Here is an 11408-nt window from a genome sequence, read left to right as displayed (position 1 = left end):
CTTTGTTTTGATCAGGTTTTACAAATCTGAATCTTTGTTATGAAGAATAAAGTTTCTGTTAATGAACTTTTTATTTATTAAACATCTGAATATCAAACAGCTGTAATGATTTAGTATGACTTCTTTTTGAGGCTGTAAATGGAGCCAGTTTGAGTAAAATATTAAACTGTCATATATATTCTCCAATGACTGTGACTGCAGAACAAACTCGGGTTTGTGATAAAAGTAATTTTGTGTATTTCCTGCAGAAAACGTTAGAATCTGAACGTTTCAGAGAATCACCTGAAAGGTGTCAGATAAATACAGTAAGATTAGAAAGAGACAGGAAGTTTAAAAATATCATCACAGGACAGAAGTCTGCGGCTGCAGGTAAACTGAATACCTGCCCCTCCCCCAAAACCTCCTGGGCCTTTTTCCGCATGGTGTGATCAGCTGATTGGACACAAATAACAGTTTCACAAGAAGAAACATTCACAGTAATGACATCATCTGTAATTAGTCATGAGGGTACCTGGAAGTAGGCGGAGCCTCGAGCTGCAGGTAACTGGTGATGAATCAGAGAAGAACAAGTAGGAAAAGGTAAGATGTGTTCTGATTGGCTGATTGTTTTCCCATTATTTTTAAACAATAGAGGTTTTTTTTCTATACGACTCTGAACTTTGATGTGAAATTATTCTGAAGGGAACAAATGTAGACTTTTTTAAAATGACCAAAACAGAAGACTTTAATTACGGAGCCCTCACCCGCAATTTCCAAATGGTCCGTGTGTGCCTTGTTCAGTGAGCTACAAGATCACAGAGGAACTACAAGATCACAGAGGAACTACAAGATCACAGGAGAAATACAAGATCACAAGTGAACTACAAGATCACAAGTGAACTACAAGATCACAGGAGAACTACAAGATCACAGAAGAACTACAAGATCACAGGAGAACTACAAGATCACAAGAGAACTACAAGATCACAGGAGAACTACAAGATCACAAGAGAACTACAAGATCACAAGAGAACTACAAGATCACATGATAACTACAAGATTACAGAAGAACTACAAGATCACAGGAGAACTACAAGATCACAAGAGAACTACAAGATCACAGGAGAACTACAAGATCACAGGAGAACTACAAGATCACAAGAGAACTACAAGATCACAAGAGTACTACAAGATCACAGGAGAACTACAAGATCACAGGAGAACTACAAGATCACAAGAGAACTACAAGATCACAGGAGAATTACAAGATCACAGGAGAACTACAAGATCACAGGAGAACTACAAGATCACAGGAGAACTACAAGATCACAAGAGAACTACAAGATCACAGGAGAACTACAAGATCACAGGAGAACTACAAGATCACAAGAGAACTACAAGATCACAAGAGTACTACAAGATCACAGGAGAACTACAAGATCACAGGAGAACTACAAGATCACAAGAGAACTACAAGATCACAGGAGAATTACAAGATCACAGGAGAACTACAAGATCACAGGAGAACTACAAGATCACAGGAGAACTACAAGATCACAAGAGTACTACAAGATCACAAGAGAACTACAAGATCACATGATAACTACAAGATTACAGAAGAACTACAAGATCACAGGAGAACTACAAGATCACAGGAGAACTACAAGATCACAAGAGAACTACAAGATCACAGGAGAATTACAAGATCACAGGAGAACTACAAGATCACAGGAGAACTACAAGATCACAAGAGTACTACAAGATCACAGGAGAACTACAAGATCACAGGAGAACTACAAGATCACAAGAGAACTACAAGATCACACGATAACTACAAGATTACAGAAGAATTACAAGATCACAGGAGAACTACAAGATCACAGGAGAACTACAAGATCACAAGAGAACTACAAGATCACAAGAGAACTACAAGATCACAGGATAACTACAAGATCAAAGGAGAACTACAAGATTACAGAAGAATTACAAGATCACACGAGAACTACAAGATCACAAGAGAACTACAAGATCACAGGAGAACTACAAGATCACAGGAGAACTACAAGATCACAAGAGAACTACAAGTTCACATGATAACTACAAGATTACAGAAGAATTACAAGATCACACGAGAACTACAAGATCACAAGAGTACTACAAGATCACAGGAGAACTACAAGATCACAGGAGAACTACAAGATCACAAGAGAACTACAAGATCACAGGAGAATTACAAGATCACAGGAGAACTACAAGATCACAGGAGAACTACAAGATCACAGGAGAACTACAAGATCACAAGAGTACTACAAGATCACAAGAGAACTACAAGATCACATGATAACTACAAGATTACAGAAGAACTACAAGATCACAGGAGAACTACAAGATCACAGGAGAACTACAAGATCACAAGAGAACTACAAGATCACAGGAGAATTACAAGATCACAGGAGAACTACAAGATCACAGGAGAACTACAAGATCACAAGAGTACTACAAGATCACAGGAGAACTACAAGATCACAGGAGAACTACAAGATCACAAGAGAACTACAAGATCACACGATAACTACAAGATTACAGAAGAATTACAAGATCACAGGAGAACTACAAGATCACAGGAGAACTACAAGATCACAAGAGAACTACAAGATCACAAGAGAACTACAAGATCACAGGATAACTACAAGATCAAAGGAGAACTACAAGATTACAGAAGAATTACAAGATCACACGAGAACTACAAGATCACAAGAGAACTACAAGATCACAGGAGAACTACAAGATCACAGGAGAACTACAAGATCACAAGAGAACTACAAGTTCACATGATAACTACAAGATTACAGAAGAATTACAAGATCACACGAGAACTACAAGATCACACGAGAACTACAAGATCAAAGGAGAACTACAAGATCACAGAAGAACTACGAGATCACAAGAGAACTACAAAATCACAAGAGAACTACAAGATCACAGAGAACTACAAGATCACACGAGAACTACAAGATCACAGAGAACTACAAGATCAAAGGAGAACTACAAGATCACAAGAGAACTACAAGATCACAAGAGAACTACAAGATCACAAGAGAACTACAAGATCACAGAGAACTACAAGATCAAAGGAGAACTACAAGATCACAGAGAACTACAAGATCAAAGGAGAACTACAAGATCACAAGAGAACTACAAGATCACAAGAGTACTACAAGATCACAAGAGTACTACAAGATCACAGGAGAACTACAAGATCACAAGAGAACTACAAGATCAAAGGAGAACTACAAGATCACAAGAGAACTACAAGATCACAGGAGAACTACAAGATCACAGAAGAACTACAAGATCACAAGTGAACTACAAGATCACAAGTGAACTACAAGATCACAGGAGAACTACAAGATCACAGAAGAACTACAAGATCACAGGAGAACTACAAGATCACAAGAGAACTACAAGATCACAAGAGAACTACAAGATCACATGATAACTACAAGATTACAGAAGAACTACAAGATCACAGGAGAACTACAAGATCACAAGAGAACTACAAGATCACAGGAGAACTACAAGATCACAAGAGAACTACAAGATTACAGGAGAATTACAAGATCACAGGAGAACTACAAGATCACAAGAGAACTACAAGATCACATGATAACTACAAGATTACAGAAGAACTACAAGATCACAGGAGAACTACAAGATCACAAGAGAACTACAAGATCACAGGAGAACTACAAGATCACAGGAGAACTACAAGATCACAAGAGAACTACAAGATCACAAGAGTACTACAAGATCACAAGAGAACTACAAGATCACATGATAACTACAAGATTACAGAAGAACTACAAGATCACAGGAGAACTACAAGATCACAAGTGAACTACAAGATCACAGGAGAACTACAAGATCACAGGAGAACTACAAGATCACAGGAGAACTACAAGATCACAAGAGTACTACAAGATCACAGGAGAACTACAAGATCACAGGAGAACTACAAGATCACAAGAGAACTACAAGATCACATGATAACTACAAGATTACAGAAGAATTACAAGATCACAGGAGAACTACAAGATCACAAGAGAACTACAAGATCACATGATAACTACAAGATTACAGAAGAATTACAAGATCACAGGAGAACTACAAGATCACAAGAGAACTACAAGATCACATGATAATCACAGGAGAACACAGGAGAACTACAAGATCACAGGAGAACTACAAGATAACAAGAGAACTACAAAATCACAAGAGAACTACAAGATCACAGAGAACTACAAGATCACACGAGAACTACAAGATGACAGAGAACTACAAGATCAAAGGAGAACTACAAGATCACAAGAGAACTACAAGATCAAAGGAAAACTACAAGATCACAAGAGAACTACAAGATCACAAGAGAACTACAAGATCACAAGAGAACTACAAGATCACAGAGAACTACAAGATCAAAGGAGAACTACAAGATCACAGAGAACTACAAGATCAAAGGAGAACTACAAGATCACAAGAGAACTACAAGATCACAAGAGAACTACAAGATCACAAGAGAACTACAAGATCACAGGAGAACTACAAGATCACAAGAGAACTACAAGATCAAAGGAGAACTACAAGATCACAAGAGAACTACAAGATCACAGGAGAACTACAAGATCACAGAAGAACTACAAGATCACAAGTGAACTACAAGATCACAAGTGAACTACAAGATCACAGGAGAACTACAAGATCACAGAAGAACTACAAGATCACAGGAGAACTACAAGATCACAAGAGAACTACAAGATCACATGATAACTACAAGATTACAGAAGAACTACAAGATCACAGCAGAACTACAAGATCACAAGAGAACTACAAGATCACAGGAGAACTACAAGATCACAGGAGAACTACAAGATCACAAGAGAACTACAAGATCACAAGAGAACTACAAGATCACAGGAGAACTACAAGATCACAGGAGAACTACAAGATCACAGCAGAACTACAAGATCACAAGAGAACTACAAGATCACAGGAGAACTACAAGATCACAGGAGAACTACAAGATCACAAGAGAACTACAAGATCACAAGAGTACTACAAGATCACAAGAGAACTACAAGATCACATGATAACTACAAGATTACAGAAGAACTACAAGATCACAGGAGAACTACAAGATCACAAGTGAACTACAAGATCACAGGAGAACTACAAGATCACAGGAGAACTACAAGATCACAGGAGAACTACAAGATCACAAGAGTACTACAAGATCACAGGAGAACTACAAGATCACAGGAGAACTACAAGATCACAAGAGAACTACAAGATCACATGATAACTACAAGATTACAGAAGAATTACAAGATCACAGGAGAACTACAAGATCACATGATAACTACAAGATTACAGAAGAATTACAAGATCACAGGAGAACTACAAGATCACAGGAGAACTACAAGATAACAAGAGAACTACAAGATCACAGGATAACTACAAGATCAAAGGAGAACTACAAGATTACAGAAGAATTACAAGATCACACGAGAACTACAAGATCACAAGAGAACTACAAGATCACAGGAGAACTACAAGATCACAGGAGAACTACAAGATCACAAGAGAACTACAAGTTCACATGAGAACTACAAAATCACAAGAAAACTACAAGATCACAGAGAACTACAAGATCACACGAGAACTACAAGATCACAGAGAACTACAAGATCAAAGGAGAACTACAAGATCACAAGAGAACTACAAGATCAAAGGAAAACTACAAGATCACAAGAGAACTACAAGATCACAGAGAACTACAAGATCAAAGGAGAACTACAAGATCACAAGAGAACTACAAGATCACAAGAGAACTACAAGATCACAGGAGAACTACAAGATCACAAGAGAACTATAAGATCACATGATAACTACAAGATTACAGGAGAACTACAAGATCACAGGAGAACTACAAGATCACAGGAGAACTACAAGATCACAAGAGTACTACAAGATCACAGGAGAACTACAAGATCACAGGAGAACTACAAGATCACAAGAGAACTACAAGATCACATGATAACTACAAGACTACAGAAGAATTACAAGATCACAGGAGAACTACAAGATCACAGGAGAACTACAAGATCACAAGAGAACTACAAGATCACAAGAGAACTACAAGATCAAAGGAGAACTACAAGATTACAGAAGAATTACAAGATCACACGAGAACTACAAGATCACAAGAGAACTACAAGATCACAGGAGAACTACAAGATCACAGGAGAACTACAAGATCACAAGAGAACTACAAGTTCACATGATCACTACAAGATTACAGAAGAATTACAAGATCACACGAGAACTACAAGATCACACGAGAACTACAAGATCAAAGGAGAACTACAAGATCACAGAAGAACTACGAGATCACAAGAGAACTACAAAATCACAAGAGAACTACAAGATCACAGAGAACTACAAGATCACACGAGAACTACAAGATCACAGAGAACTACAAGATCAAAGGAGAACTACAAGATCACAAGAGAACTACAAGATCAAAGGAAAACTACAAGATCACAAGAGAACTACAAGATCACAGAGAACTACAAGATCAAAGGAGAACTACAAGATCACAAGAGAATTACAAGATCACAAGAGAACTACAAGATCACAGGAGAACTACAAGATCACAAGAGAACTACAAGATCAAAGGAGAACTACAAGATCACAAGAGAACTACAAGATCACAGAGAACTACAAGATCAAAGGAGAACTACAAGATCACAAGAGAACTACAAGATCACAGGAGAACTACAAGATCACAAGAGAACTACAAGATCAAAGGAGAACTACAAGATCACAAGAGAACTACAAGATCACAGGAGAACTACAAGATCACAGAAGAACTACAAGATCACAAGTGAACTACAAGATCACAAGTGAACTACAAGATCACAGGAGAACTACAAGATCACAAGAGAACTACAAGATCACAGGAGAACTACAAGATCACAAGAGAACTACAAGATCACAAGAGAACTACAAGATCACATGATAACTACAAGATTACAGAAGAACTACAAGATCACAGGAGAACTACAAGATCACAAGAGAACTACAAGATCACAAGAGAACTACAAGATCACAGGAGAACTACAAGATCACAAGAGAACTACAAGATCAAAGGAGAACTACAAGATCACAAGAGAACTACAAGATCACAGGAGAACTACAAGATCCCAGGAGAACTACAAGATGACAGGAGAACTACAAGATCACAGGAGAACTACAAGATCACAGAAGAACTACAAGATCCCAGGAGAACTACAAGATCACAGGAGAACTACAAGATCATGCGGGAATAAAGAGAACCATGTGTAAACAACAGGATGATTTGTTGTTCATTCTGTTTTGACGTCATGTTGATAAAGTGATGAAAAATACGATCAGGAGTCTGTATGTTATTTTATTTTGAAATTGTCCAGATGTTTTGAGCGTTTCATTGTCTGACTTCCTGTCCGGGGCGATCCTCTCTGTTCAGCTTGATGAGTGCTTGCAGCGAGCTCCGGCAAAAATAAACCCGGTGTGTATTGTGGTTGACTTGGGTTTGGAACCTGAGGATCCCCAGTTCAGATCCAGGTGTGAACCAAATATGGAATGTGTCTGTTAGCTGGAACTGTGCCAGTTCACTTCCTGAGCACTGTTCCACTAAAATAGATCACTTTCGTGTAAGTCTCGTGGTTGTCCATGAACCTCAGTGAGTGAGCCGGTCATGTAGTTACCTGTTTCTGCAATTACCTGTGTGAGTGTGTGTGTGTGTGTGTATGTGTGTGTGTGTGTGTGTGTGTGTGAGAGAGAGAGAGAGAGAGGGTGTGTTCTGTAGCATATTTTCTTGCCTGCAGGTAAAGGAAAATTTTTACAACCCCAAAGCTCCGCCCACAAACACTTTCTAAGAAATCCCGGAGCGAAGAATTAAACATATTTAACATAATTATTTGAATATTTTGTAAACATTTTAAAGAACGCTCGCTGCAGTCATCATCGCAGACATTCAAACATGTAACTCTGCTGCTCTTCATCGTCAGGATGGATTAAAGAGTTAAAGGGTTAATGTGCTTCAGGCATGTGAGGGGTTAATAGTGATTGTATGTCTGACTGTAAATGCACTGACACGGTTTCCCTCAGCTCTCATTAGTCAGTGAATCAGAGTTAAACGGAACTCCGATGAAGAAGATGATTTCTGGGATCTTTTCCTGAGATGAAGAGCGCAGAATCAAATTACTTTATTATTTTATTGATCTGTGAGATTGTGATCAGCTGATCACTGAGTGCAAACATGACTCTGATGTTTTTATTAGTATGAAGAATATTAATGTGGAGCAGATTTATGATCACGATCCCAAACCTTCAGCTCCTTCACAGAGCGTTTACCTCTCAGACTGCATCTGGGAGCAAAGAATATTTAAATATCTAGAGTATACATTCACATCCGACTCAGGTGTTCAAACTGAATGCGCAACATGATGACGCCGGCTTTATGAGTGAGTCAGCAGGAAGTCACATGACAGTGGAAGAGGTTTTCAATTTCTGTTTCCTAAAACTTTTGTGATGAAGAAACATCCTATGAGGAAATGAGTTCATGCTTTCACAAGTTTAGAGCGTAGGGATGCAAGAGGTGGGGGCGGCAGTAGCTCAGTCTGTAGGGACTTGGGTTGGGAACCGGAGGGTCGTCGGCTCAAGTCCCGGTGCGGACCAAATATGGAAGTTGGTCTGGTAGCTGGAGGTGCCAGATCACTTCCTGAGCACTGCCGAGGTGCCCCTGAGCAAGGCACCAAACCCCCTCCCCACCATCAGCTCAGGAGCGCCCACTGTGGGTAGCCTCCTCACTCTGACATCTCTCCATTAGTGCATGTCCATAGGATCCTGTTTGTGTGTGTGTGTGTGTGTGTGTGTGTGTGTATACTTCAGCCTATGTGTGTGTTCATGACTTACAGAGTGTAAAAACTGAAATCTTAGGTCATGCTCACCTGGCAGGTAAAAGAACACTGTCACTTAGACTGTTTTAACTTTGCTGGATTAATCTCATTAATTAAACTAACTTTCTATAGAAATAAAATAATAACATAAACATTACAGCGGTTAGTGCGCATGTGTTCATCCATTCACACACTGATGGTAGAGGCTGCAGTGTAGAGTCCATCAGTATTAACTCATCCATTCATACTCTCTCTCTCTGTCTCTCTCTCTGTCTCTCTCTATCTCTCTCTATCTCTCTCTCTCGCCCCCTCTCCTCCACCCTCCCTCCCTCTCTCTCTCTCTCTCTCCTCTCTCTCTCTCTCTCTCCCCCTCTCCTCCACCCTCCCTCCCTCTCTCTCTCTCAAAAAAACCTTCAAAGTAATACTCAATAAACTAAAAGATGAAATGTGTGTTTCCATGTTGTGTTTGTGTCGGGTGTATCAGTGTTGGTCTCGTGCCTGCTCCTGATGTCATAGATCTGTTGCACACTCAGCACAGTGATGAAACACACACTTCTACAGAAATCTGAATGATGATGATGATGATGATGATGATGATGAAACATTCAGCAGGGAGATGAAGGTAAAGGACACACCTTCAGTCTGAGTCAGCTGCAACCTTCTCCTTTTCTGAGAACTTTGATTCATGATGGAGGAGAGGATAAAAACCTGCAGGAGGACCGGGCTCAGCACACGGGACGCTCTCATCAGGACCACACACCACCTCCAGACCTGATCCAGACCTGATCCAGACCTGATCCAGACCTGATCCAGACCTGATCCAGACCTGATCCACGCTAAAGCCCAGAGACAACAAGTGAGTCTGTTTTTTCTTCTTCTCCTTTATTACTCTCTTTTTTATCTTTATCCTTTTTTCTTCATCGTCTTCTTCGACCTTTTTCAGCTTGTAAAGACTTTGAGAAGTTTAAGTTCTTCAGTGAGAAACTTTCTTTATAGAATTTTATATTTTTACACTTCGTTAAATTAACTTTAAAAAACAAAAGGCAAATACAAATCATGTTTATGATCTGAGTGTCTTATATTAAAGTTGATTTCAGTGTTTTACAGCAGAGATCTGAAACATGCCCTTTTAAACATCAAACATTTGATTCTGAAATTCAAAATTCAAAATTCAAAAATTCAAATTAAAGTCTGACGAAAATATCAAGAATTATTTTAGAGACGAGAGTTTGTAGATGTGATGGTGATCATAGATATGAAGAATTGAAAGTTAAAAAGATTAAATCTGTACAAGAAAAAAACATTTAAAGTTGGATTCAGAATTTAAAATGAAACTTTGAAATATCGATCGTGGAAATGTTTTAACTCTGCAGTACGTTCGTTGGTCAGCCGTGCTAACAGATTAGCTCGTTAGCTGTGTGACCCCTCACCTTTCAGGCGTCTGGAATAAAACCCTCTGCTCTTCCTGTTGCAGTGCATTGTGGGTACATGTTCTTCCTGTTTGTGGCGCTGTGGGCGGAGCTTGCAGCAGGTGGGGTGGTACCTATAAAGACTGAATACCTTTCGGACCCTGACATGCAGAGTACCATCCAGAGCCTGCAGGAGGCGCTGAAGATCTACGACAGCGACCTGAAACAGAAGGTGAGACGAGGAGGTCGAGTGTAACGTTATTATTAAAAACACATTTTTATTAATCTAAGAATTTAATGTCATAGATTGCTAAACCTCTTTCGGAATAAAACCAAGCAGCAACCGCCTGTGTTGAAAAATGATGTTAAAGTTCTAAATCCAGAAACAGACAAGTGTGACGTCACATTAATATTTACAATCTTTGAATAAAAAACGGTTTCTTGCTTTTCCATTTGAAACGATTGAGGATAAAACATTTGAAATAAGTGGTAGAACATTTTGTTTGTGTCGTTGTTTCTGTGTAGAGCATCCTGGCAGCCCTGCCCGCCCTGCCCTGCACAGAGAGCGCCGCTCACCTGGAACAGGTAAACCCGCTCTTCTGATCGGTGCCTTCTTCAGGCTGTACAGTTCTTTACACTAATTCTGACAGTAACACTGCTCGTCTTGTCCCGATGGTGGCGCTGTTGTTTTGACACAGACAGAATGTAAATCTACATAAAATGTGTTTTTCAGAATTGTTTCTGGAATAATTAAAAAATAAAGATAAAGATAACGGTGGGAAGCAGCAGAGAAAGAAGGTTAAATTGTGTTTCTGGGGTTTGGTTTGGTGCAGAGCTCAACTGTGGTCCGCAAACTGTCTCAGTATCAGACGTGTGCAGAGCAGCTCAGATTTTTGTCTACGGACGACAGAGATCTGTGTAACGTCATCAGGCTGAACAACGACCTGCTGCAACACCTGGTGAGTCCCTACGCTCTGATTGGTTCACGGAACAGTTTCACCTGGACTTTTTCTGATGTGTC

General features: G+C 39.4%; 2 protein-coding genes across 5 annotated transcripts in view; both read left to right on the top strand.

Moving 5' to 3' along the window:
• Positions 1 to 97, top strand: part of hjv (hemojuvelin BMP co-receptor) — a 6312-nt gene extending 6215 nt beyond the window's left edge. For all 3 annotated transcript variants that reach the window (XM_065958226.1, XM_065958225.1, XM_065958224.1), the window contains exon 4: positions 1 to 97. This exon is cut by the window's left edge and continues 885 nt beyond it. The gene's annotated coding sequence lies outside the window, so the exon portion shown is untranslated.
• Positions 1 to 11408, top strand: part of LOC110004093 (uncharacterized) — a 117153-nt gene that overhangs the window by 78256 nt on the left and 27489 nt on the right. The window lies entirely within an intron of this gene.

The sequence above is a fragment of the Labrus bergylta genome, chromosome 8, assembly GCF_963930695.1.
Source record: "Labrus bergylta chromosome 8, fLabBer1.1, whole genome shotgun sequence".
Lineage (NCBI taxonomy): Eukaryota > Metazoa > Chordata > Actinopteri > Labriformes > Labridae > Labrus > Labrus bergylta.
This window is presented reverse-complemented; position numbering and strand designations above follow the sequence as displayed.